The sequence below is a fragment of the Pongo abelii genome, chromosome 1 (assembly GCF_028885655.2).
Source record: "Pongo abelii isolate AG06213 chromosome 1, NHGRI_mPonAbe1-v2.0_pri, whole genome shotgun sequence".
Lineage (NCBI taxonomy): Eukaryota > Metazoa > Chordata > Mammalia > Primates > Hominidae > Pongo > Pongo abelii.
The window spans coordinates 230316541-230327519 of NC_071985.2; positions in this window are offsets into that span (position 1 = coordinate 230316541).

Sequence of the window (10979 nt, forward strand, 5' to 3'; positions counted from 1 at the left end):
TATACTTGTAACTTCCAGGAGACCGTGTTACCTCCGGGCTGGGCAGAGGAGATGGAGAGGGGAACTGAACAGTCAAGAGATACTTTGCTCTTTGGCACCTCGTCCCAGGGTCCGCCTCCTCTCCGGTGCTCCTCACAGAATCCAGGGAGTGTCCTGGCTCAGAGCTCTTCCTGCCCCTCACATACCACCAGAGCTTTAGCTGACATTCCGTGGCACCTTTAGCCACCCCTGCAGGCAGTATCCCATTCCTCCATGGAACCATGCAGGAGGGGACTTGTGTGCCCACATCCAACAGAACTATAAACATCTGCATCCCTCTCCTCCCTGAAGTTCCCTAGGATATTTGGATGAGCGTGTAGGGCCTTTGGTTCCCCCTTGGGAACAGAGACCTTGATCTCCTCCCTAACCCTCACAGTAGCTGAGGTCAGGCTGGAGGGGCATCAGTGAATCAGGGAGATGCAGAGGAAACATCTCCGTGCCATTGTGCAAGACTGACTTACTTTCAGGTTTGAGCAGTACAGCAGATGCCTGCGGCTCAACCATGGACGTCTGTGGCCCAGCTTTTGGCCCGAAACAGCTTTAGGAAACACTTAACCCTTTCTCCTCCCACCTGGAGGAGAAAGCAACCAACAAACGAGCTTCTAATCTTTTCAGCCTCATCCCAAGCCCAGTATCAGCTATGGGGACTCCAAGACCTTTTCTCCCCCAACTGGAGAAGAAAACAAACCCCAAATATGCCATTTAGGCTTCTTGTTGTAACCCCACGTCCCAACATCCAGCGTTCATCTACTTCCCAAACCCTTGCTAATTAACAGACAACAAAGTGGGGGGCCACGTACCCCCATACCCCCTGCTGACTATACGGTTTGGCCAATACATCTGCTACTAATTTCCATGGAGCTCTCTCAAGTTCTCACCAGCCCAGAGGACCCCCGTCTTTCTCTTTCAGTGGCTACCCTGTTTGCAAGCTAATCTGTTAACTTGCCAGTTTTACGTACATGTTGGGCACAAAGGCACAAGATCCTCGGGCTAGAGAAACAAGACATTTATTACCCATAGCAAAAGTAGCATCTTAACACCAGTTCCCCAGCCCCGATGCCCGCAGAGTGATGTGGCCAGACTAGGCTGCTCCCTACACGTGCAGAGCCCCAAAGAGGAGCCCCAAAATTATGAGACTTGGGGCTTACATAGGGTGGCCGGCTTATCTGCCCACTGTCCCCTCCTGATACAGAGACCTTATCTCGACTCTGGAAGAAAACAAATCCTCTCTGAGCACGGGAGGGGAAGGCTTTTAGGTTGATTCATCGGGAATGTAAGTGAATGTCTTGCTACTCTATTAGTTTGCCAATGCCCTTTGCTCAGAGGTCCCGGACTGACCATGCGGAACTGTGAAATATTCATGGAGAATTGTCTCCCAACAACTGACTGATCTAAATGCTTCTTTTAGGAGGAATGTGTTTCTAGCTTTCAGATGGAGCAGAAGGAGCAGAGAGAGGCCGCTTATTCCTGGGAGGAGCTTCTGCAGAAGCTGAGCGTAGGGAGTCACCCAGTGACAGCTCCATGGACAGATGGAAGCTGCTAGAGGGACCTCAGGAGAAGGAGAATGGAATGGCCCTGGCTGGAAATGGGCTGGACTCTGAGACCAAGGTGATTGCTAGTCCTCTTTCTTGCGGGGAAGCTATTGCAGCCTGCATAGGTAGAGGTCCCCATGTGGCCTCACCCTTGGGGCAGGAGGGAGTGGTCCCTGCACCCAGTGTAGCCCACAGAGCCACAGGACACTGAACCACTCTCCAGGTGAGCTGAGGCTGCAGAGCCTGGATGCCATCGGGACCATGTGGCTAACAAGTCACCTCTGCCTCCTGGGACAGAAAATGCCATCGGGGACATTCTCCACTGTGCCCTACAAGAGCAGGGCTCCCAGAGTAGAGCAGCCTGGGTTCAAATCCCAGCTGTGTTTTGCCGGCTTTGTGACCTTGGGCGAATCTCCGCCTCTCTCTGTGCCAGTCAAGTGGAGAATGGCAGAGCCACTCAGGCTGTCTGAGTCCCTGAAGCACCTTGGACACTATTTGGTACCCAGAAACCAACAGCCCAGTGGCTGTGAAGAACAATGGACCTGCCTCAGCTTCTCAAACCCAAAGGTGCTGCTCAAATCCCAGCCAGCTCTCCACACACTCAACCACCACATCCCCTCCGCCCCTCCGTTCCTCCCACAAGGAAACCCTGTTTCCATCTGCCAGGGTTGCTGCAACAATGCACCACACACTGGGGGGCTCAAGCAACAGGAGTCTGTCCTCTCCCAGGCCTGAGGCCAGAAGCCCAAGGTCCAGGCATGTGCAGGGCTGCTACCTCCTGAGGCAGGAGGGAGAGGCTGTCCCTGGCCCCTCTCCAGCTCCCGGTGCTGCTGGCAACGGCAGCACTACCTGGTGAACAGAGGCTTTGCTACGGTGTCTACCTCCATCTTCACCCGGCACCCTCCCTGTGTGTGAAGTGTGTGTGTGCATGTGTATGGTGTGTGTTGTGTGTGGTGTGTTTGTGTGTGGTGTGTGTGGTGTGGTGTGTGTGGTGTGTGTTGTGTATTGTGTGTGTATTATATTGTGAGTTGTGTATTGTGTGTACATGTGTGTTGTGTGTTGCATATGTGTTGTGTTTGTTGTGTGTATTCTGTGTGGTGTGTTCGTGTGTTGTGTGTTTGTGTGATGTGTTGTGTGTGTGGTGTATGTGGTGTGTGGTGTGTGTGGTGTGGTGTGTTTTGTGTGTATTGTGTTTGTTGTGTGTTGTGTGTGGTGCGTGGTATGTGTTGTTTGTGTGTGATGTGTGTTGTGTGTGATGTGTGTTGTGAATTATTGTGTGCATTGTGTGTAGTGTATTGTGTGTGTTGCATATGTGTGGTGTATGTGTTATGTTTGTTGTGTGTATTGTGTGTGGTGTGTGGTGTGTGTGTGGTGAGTTGTGTGGTGTCTGTTGTGAGTTGTGTATTGTGTGTAGTTGTGTGTTGCATGTGTGGTGTATGTGTTGTGTTTGTTGTGTATATTGTGTGTGATGTGTTCATGTGGTGTGTGGTGTGTGTATTGTGTGGTGGGTGTGGTGTGTGGTGAGTTGTATGTTGTGAGTTGTGTATTGTGTGTACATGTGTGTTGTGTGTGTTGCACGTGTGTTGCGTGTGTGGTGTGTGTGTTGTGTGTATGGTGTGCGTGGTGTGTGGTGTGTGTTGTGTGTATGGTGTGCGTGGTGTGTTCATGTGATGTGTGTTATGCGTATGTGTGTGGTGTATGTGGTGTGGGTGTATGTGGTGTGTGTGGTGAATGTGTGTAGTGTGTGTGGTATTGTGTGTGTATTGTGTGTGGTGTGTGTATATGTGTGGTGCTTGTGTGTGTATGTGTGTGGTGTGCGTGGTGTGGTGTGTTGTGTGTTGTGTGTGGTGTGAGTTGTATATTGTGTGTACGTGTGTGTTGTGTGTTGCATGTGTTGCATGTGTTGCATGTGTGGTGTATGTCTTGTGTTTGTTGTGTGTATTGTGTGTGGTGTGTTCATTGTGTGTTGTGTGTATGTGTGTGGCGTGTGTGGTGTATGTGATGTGTGGTGCATGTGTGGTGTGTTTGTTGTGTGTGGTATGGTGTGTTTTGTGTGTATTGCATGTACTGTGTTTGTTGTGTGTTGTGTGTGGTGAGTTGTATGATGTGAGTTGTGTATTGTGTGTAGCTGTGTGTTGCATGTGTGGTGTGTGTACGTGTTGCATTTGTGTTGTGTGTGTGGTGTGTGGTGTATGTAGTGTGTGTGCGGTGTGTGTGGTGTGTGTTTGTTTTGTGTATTGTGTGTAGTGTGTTGTGTGTGTTGCGTGTGTGTTGCATGTGTGTGATGTATGTGTTGTGTTTGTGTATTGTGTGTGGTGTGTGTGGTGTGTGATGTGTATGTAGTGAGTTGTGTGTTGTGTTGTGAGCTGTGTATTGTATTTTTATGTTGTGTGTTGCATGTGTGGTATGTGTATGTGTTGTGTGTATTGTGTGTGGTGTGTGTGGTGTGTGTTGTATGTGTGTTACATGTATGTTGTGTGTTGTGTGTTCGTGTTCTGTGTGTATCTCCAAATCGCCTCCTCACATAAGGACCCCACCCCACCGGCTTGGGGCCCACTCTAATGGCTTCGTCTTAACTTGCTTGCCTTTGAAAGGCCGTTTCCAAATGAGGTCACGCCCGTGGGTCCTGGGGGTTAGGACCTTCCACACATAGATTTGGGGGACACAATTCATGCTCGTGTGTCCATTTCTTGCTCCCTGCTGTACCAGTCCTTTGTACAGTTTTTAGGACACAGATGGCTCTTCCTGGCTGCATCTGGAGGTCTAGCAGAGCAGGGGCTGGGGAGGGCCGGCGATGGGCGTCCCTGTCCAGGCACCTCTGAAGCCAGCAGATCCAGGCACATCACAAGTGAAGCCCAGGTGGATTCGCCCCCTGCCAGCACACGGCCTGGCAGCCACAGGCACTACAGCTTCCGCACATCTGCTGAGGAGCAGCAGGGCAGAAGCTAAGTTCCCAAATTGTCGTGGTTCTAATTTCCCTCACCAAGAAAAACAAAACCACCAGGCAATTGCTCCCTCGTTATTCTCTCTCTGCTCACTGCATTTTTCTCTGGTTCTTGGTATTACCCACTGTGCCAGGAACTGCACCAGAGGGCAGCCTGTAGTACCCCAGTGACTCGCAGCTGGGCCCAAGCATGACCCCGAAAACGCAGCAGACCCATGGAGTGGGTTCCCCCTCAGGTCTGCTGGCCAAGACCACAGACAGGCATTCGGAGAGGTCCCTGGCTGTACAGCCAGACATACTGTTGGTGGGAACTTAATAAACTGAAGCATGAAATATTTATCCACTTACACCAGCTTAAGTAATTTAAGTTTGCTAGAAATCAACATCATGTTTTCATATTTAATGAGCTTTCTGTGAAGCAGCCTCTTCTGTCACTGGCAGGTGTTGGGGGCAGGAGCTTCCACAGCCAGATGCAATTTTAATCTCCCTCCACAAACAATGCTGAATAATGCACCAGGTTTGCGAGGGCTTTGCCTGAGGCTGTGGGGAAGGTTTGGCCCTTTAGCCCAGGCAAGCCCGGCATTTGCCAGAGAGGTTCAGAGTCTGGTGCCTCCTCCCTGGTCCCCTATTCTCCCTGAACACGGAAGAATGCTGGATGTCTATTAAGCAGAGCTCACAGGGCTGTGGCCGGCTGAATTATGACCCCAAAGATGTTAATCCTGTGTGTCAACTTAACTGGGCCAAGGATGCCCAGATAGCTGATAAGGCCTCATTTCTGGGTGTGTGTAGGAGGGTGTTTCTGGAAGAGACTAGCTTTTGAATCAGTGCACCGAGTGCGGAAGACCTGCCCTCACCCATGTGGGCAGCATCCAATCTCCTGAGGCCCTGAGTAGAATGCAAAGGCAAAGGAAGGGGGAATCCATTCTCTCCTTGAACTGAAACATCCATCTTCCGCTGGCCCCAGACATCACAGCTCCTGGTCTCAGGCCTTCAGACGTGGGGACTTATGCCAGTGGCCCCCACAAATCTCAGGCTTCGAGTCTTGGACTCATTACCCCGGCTTCCCTGGGTCTCCAGCTTGCAAACAGCAGATCATGGGACTTCTCAGCCTCCATCATCATGTGGGCCAGTTCCCATACCAAATCTCCTCTTATATGTCTAGATAGACAGATAGATAGATAGATAGATAGATAAATAGATAGATAGATGATAGGTAGATAGATAAGACTGATTGACTGATTAGATAGATGATAGACTGATTGATTAGATAGATGATAGATAGATAGATAGATGGATCCAGATATACAGATAGACAGACTGATTGACTGATTAGATAGATAGATAGATAGATAGATAGACAGATAGATCCAGATAGATGGATGATAGATAGATAGATAGATGATAGATAGATCCAGATAGATATAGATAGATCCAGATAGATAGATGATAGATAGACAGATAGATAGATAGATAGATAGATAGATAGACAGATAGACAAGACTGATTGACTGATTAGATAGATGATAGATAGACTGATTAGATGATAGATAGATGATAGATGGATCCAGATAGATAGATAGATAGACAGATTGACTGATTAGATAGATGATAGATAGATCCAGATAGACAGATAGACAGATAATACTGATTGATTAGATAGTAGATAGATAGATAGATCCAGGTAGATAGACAGATAGATAGATAGATAGATAGATAGATAGATAGATAGATAGATGATAGATAGACTGATTGATTAGATAGATGATAGACTAGATAGATAGTAGATAGATAGATAGATGATTAGATAAAAGATGATAGATTGACTGATTGACTAGATGATAGATTAGATAGATTATGTACATACATAGATAAGATAGACTGGATTGACTAATTGATTGATTGATATATTAAGTAGATTACTGATTAGATACATGATAGATGATATATTAGATAGACAGCTAGATAGATAAAGATAAATTACACAGATAATGATTGATGGATGGATGAATAGATAGATGGATGGATGGATGGAAGGATGATTGGATGGATGGACAGATAGGCAGATAGATAGATACATAGATAGATAAGATAGATTACATAGGTAATCACAGATAGATGGGTGGATGGATGAATGGATAGATAGACAGATTATCATCTGTATAGAGATGTATAGGTGTATAGAAATATAAACATATATATTCTATTGGTTCTATTTCTTTGGAGAACTTTGACTAATACAAGAAGATTTTCCTGGATTGTCTGAGTGGGCCCAATGTGGTCCCGAAGCGTCCTTCTGAGAATGAGGCAGGGGGCAGAGTATGAGAGAAGACGCTGCACGCTGGCTTTGCAGATGGAGGAAGGCGCCGTGGGCATGCAGGCAGCCTGGAGAAGCTGCAAAAGGGGAAATTGATCGTGCCTCGGTCTCCAGAAGGAACAGGCCCCTGAGGACCCATTTTAGACTTCTGACATGCAGACCACGGGAGGAAAGATGTGTACGGCTTGCAGCCACTGAACTGCTGGTGACTTCTTGTGGCAGGAATGAGGGGAAATGAATGCAGTGACTTCTTTTCCAGCTTTTCCCCCAACCATTGGTCAACACTGGCCACAGGGGATCTCTACAAAGCCTGGCTTCCAACTCTCCCCCACCACTTCTTAGCTCTGTGGGCAGATGGCTTGTCCTCTCGGTGCCCGAATTCACCTCCAAAATTAGGACAACACAGCGATCTCTGTGAAGGGCGCCCTGGAGCTGCCAACAGCCCTCCAGTCAGGGCTGCCTGAGGATGGCATGCATTGATACATTAGACACGGAAGGCACTGGCCACGGTGCCTGCACAGGGGACACTCAGGCCACAGGAGAGCCACTCCACAGTCGCATGACCCTGTGTCAGAGGAAAGACGAGCTAGACCAAAAGCAGCTCCCACATCCCAGGCAGGAAAACAAGGCTGCAGGGTGTGGACCTGGTGCCAAGTAAAGGGAGGCTTTGGGCTGGCAAAGCCATATATGGGACTCATGTGACATAACAGCCTTGGGGGGACAGAAAGAAGGCGGAGATGCCTCCACCTCCCGATCACAGCACCCACCTCAGAGAAGAGAGCCAAGCTCCCCAAGAAATTCCGATTCCTGCATCCAGCATTCTGTGCACCGGCAGAGATGTGGCCCTGGCTGAGCCCTGGCGGGGACACCAGGAATGAAAATCAACCCCTGCCCTCCAGAAGACCAAAGCCTGGAGGCAGGAAAAGCCTCGAGCAAGGCACCGAGGTCACCTGTGCGGCAGGCACTCCCTCCCAAAGCAGGAACAAGGCACCGAGGTCACCTGTGCGGCAGGCACTCCCTCCCAAAGCAGGAGCAAGGCACCGAAGTCACCTGTGCGGCAGGTACTCCCTCCCAAAGCAGGAGCAAGGCACCAAGGTCACCTGTGCGGCAGGCACTCCCTCCCAAAGCAGGAGCAAGGCACCGAGGTCACCTGTGCGGCAGGCACTCCCTCCCAAAGCAGGCCCAGGTAGGGTGGTGGGGCAGATCCCACCTCCCCAGAGGGCTGGGACAGGTTTCCCAAAAGAGACAGTGATGGAGCTGGGTTTGGTGAGCATTAAGCACCTTCGAGGTACGTGGCACCTGGTTACAAGCCATTGGGACTTAGGAAAGGACTCCAGATGGTCCCAGCTAAGAAAGGCATTTGTCATCTGGTTGGAGGGGGATGTTGCACAAACCACTATGAGTCAGGAGATAAGTGAGCAGGTGTTCAGGGCCACCCAGGGTGGCAGGGCTGGACAGAGGGATGGAGCAGATTCAGAGGCCCTTTAGGAAGCACGCAGACATGATTTATGCAGCAGCTGAATTGCTGATGGGCCACGAAGGGAGGGGCTGCCAAGGGACTCCTCTGGCCCTGGCTGGGATATCTGGGAGAACAGAGCACCCTCAGTCAGGGGAGGGGTGCGGCCAGGGCCAGGACCAGGGTCAGGGCCAGGGAGTGCAGCCATGAACCTGGCTTGAAGCTGTGGACTTTGGAGGCAGGCAGCTCACTGGGAAGACAGTTTTCAGACAGAGGCTGCCAAGCGGCTGAAACCCCCCTGAAAGAGCAGACCACATTCCTCCCACCGGCTCAGAACTGAATCCTCCCCATCCCTTGTTCTTCTCCCAGGTGCTGACAGCTGGAGGAGTTACCTGTCATTCTCCTGCCCACACTGGCAGGCAAGGCCAGGCACGGGGGCGCTGCTTAGCAAAGCATCGGGAGAATTTGCCGGGGCACCTCCCTGGCGGGGGTGGCTGCAGGTGAGATAAGACCATCGCTGGGCAGAGAGGCAGGGAAGGTCTTCCTCCCTGGGAAGGAGGAAGGAGGCCACGGGGTTAGGTCCTCGCATGAATCCACCTGGGTGGGCTCCCCACCTTGGCCCAGAGGTCCGCCTCTCCAGCAAAAAGCCCTCAGGAGGGCCAGCTTCAAAGGGTCCCCATCAGGAAGCCCATCCACGGCTCAGCCAACGCTGTCAGAGTGTGTCTGTAATGACTTCAAACTTTTTCTTAATCCCTCAGACTCTGCAAGTTCCTTACATAATCCATCTGTCTATCACCAGGGAAGCATGGAGTGCAATGAGAAGGACTGTCCCCAAATGACCCTGGACCCCATGCCAGCTGAGACAGCGGCTCCCCTTCTCCCAGCAAACAGACTCCTCCCAGGCTAGGGGGCCACAAACTCCACAGGCCCGGGGCCTCAAGTGCAGGGCAACTGTCATTGCCAGACACCGCCTAGTGCCAAAAAAATGACCAAGCTGATTTCTCCCATGCCCCCGTGGAAAGTTGGAATGACAGGGGTGGTGCCATCTCCCCTCTGGGACACAGGCCCGCCCAGCACACCCCTCTGTCCATGGCTTGACCCCAGGCCTGTGTCTGTCTCTCGTTCCTCCCGTGAGGTCCACCCCACTGACTCACATTGTGTGATGTCAAGGAATTGGGCCCAGACCCTGGTGTGTCACTGGGAAGCGTGAGGGGTTGGGGAGAAGGCCCACCTGGCAGGACACTGATCCCGACGGGCCCCAGGGCTGTGATCCAGAGAAGGTTCAGGACGAGGTGTCCTGGAGGGTGCTGGTGCCAAGGGCCAGGGCCTGGGGTAAGCTGCTTAACCCCTTCGTGCCTCACTTTCCTCAAGACAGGGGCTGGCCATGTGTAGCCTGGTGCATACCAGATACAGTTCCGGGCACTTCACGGCCTCTGCTTTCCCCTGGAAGGGTCTTATGGAGGCAGAGCCAGCATTACCCTGATTTAGTTGATTAGGGAGCCGGGCCATGGTTCATCCCAGGTCCCCAGGGAGCCAGTGGCAGAAATGGGACTTGAGTGGTGACGTCTGGCTGCGCTGCCTCTCAGAACAGCAGTGGCGACTCCACTGCGTCCCTGCAAAGACTCGAGGAGATTAAAGGGTGCAGAAGGCCTGGAATTATGGCTTAAAAGGTCAAGTTCTGGATAAAACTCAAGTACAGCTACCGTGGGAAGGATAAAGGATGGGAGAAGGCATCTCCAGATACGGTGAATCTGGTAATGGATGGAAATGAATTGAGAACTAGCACACCGCTGTTTTGCAATGCCCAGTAGGTGAATGGATCATGGCAGCCCTGTTGGTTTCTGTGACCAAGTCCCACAGATGGAGCGACTCAGAACCACAGAAAGGTATTCTCTCGAAGTCCTGGAGGCCAGAAGTCAAACCCAGGTGTTGGCAGGGCTGGCTCCTTCCAGAGGCTCTACAGCAGAATCTGTCTCCCAGCCTCCAGTGTCATCAGTCACCCATGCTTGGAATTCCTCGGCTCACGGAGGCACCACCCTGACCTCTGCCCTGACCTCCGCCCTGACCTCCGCCTTGACCTCTGCCCTGACCTCTGCCCTGACCTCCGCCTTGACCTCTGCCCTGACCTCCGCCCTGACCTCCGCCTTGACCTCTGCCTTCACGTGGGATTCTCCCTGTGTGTGCGTTGCTGCATCTTCTGTGTCCAAATTTGCCTCTCTTATAAGGACACCAGCGACTGGCTTAGGGCCCAGCCTAAGCAAGTATGATCTCATCTTGATTGTATCTGCAAAGACCTGATTTCCAAATAAGAGCCTGTTCACAGGTACCAGGGGTTTGGACTTGACATCTCTTTTTAGGGGACACAGTTACACCCACTACAGCTGCTACCATCAAAAAAGAGTGAAACCAGACATTATTACATGCCTCCTGATGACAGAAACCAGCACCATCTGCAATCTGGTCAAAAGGACCAAAGTGAGGCAGGAGAATAGGGTCTAGAGGCAGGGAACCTAAGGCTGATTTGCACTGACTTTCTAGAACTGAATCAAAACGAAAACCCCAACTTTCCACACCCAAGTAACAAGAGAACAAAAGCTCCTCCCTTTGCCACCACCCCCTTTTCTATATCGTAGATGAGAAATGGAAAGTAGCTCTGATTGGTCCCCTCCTGCAACCAATCAGACTGGTCATGGG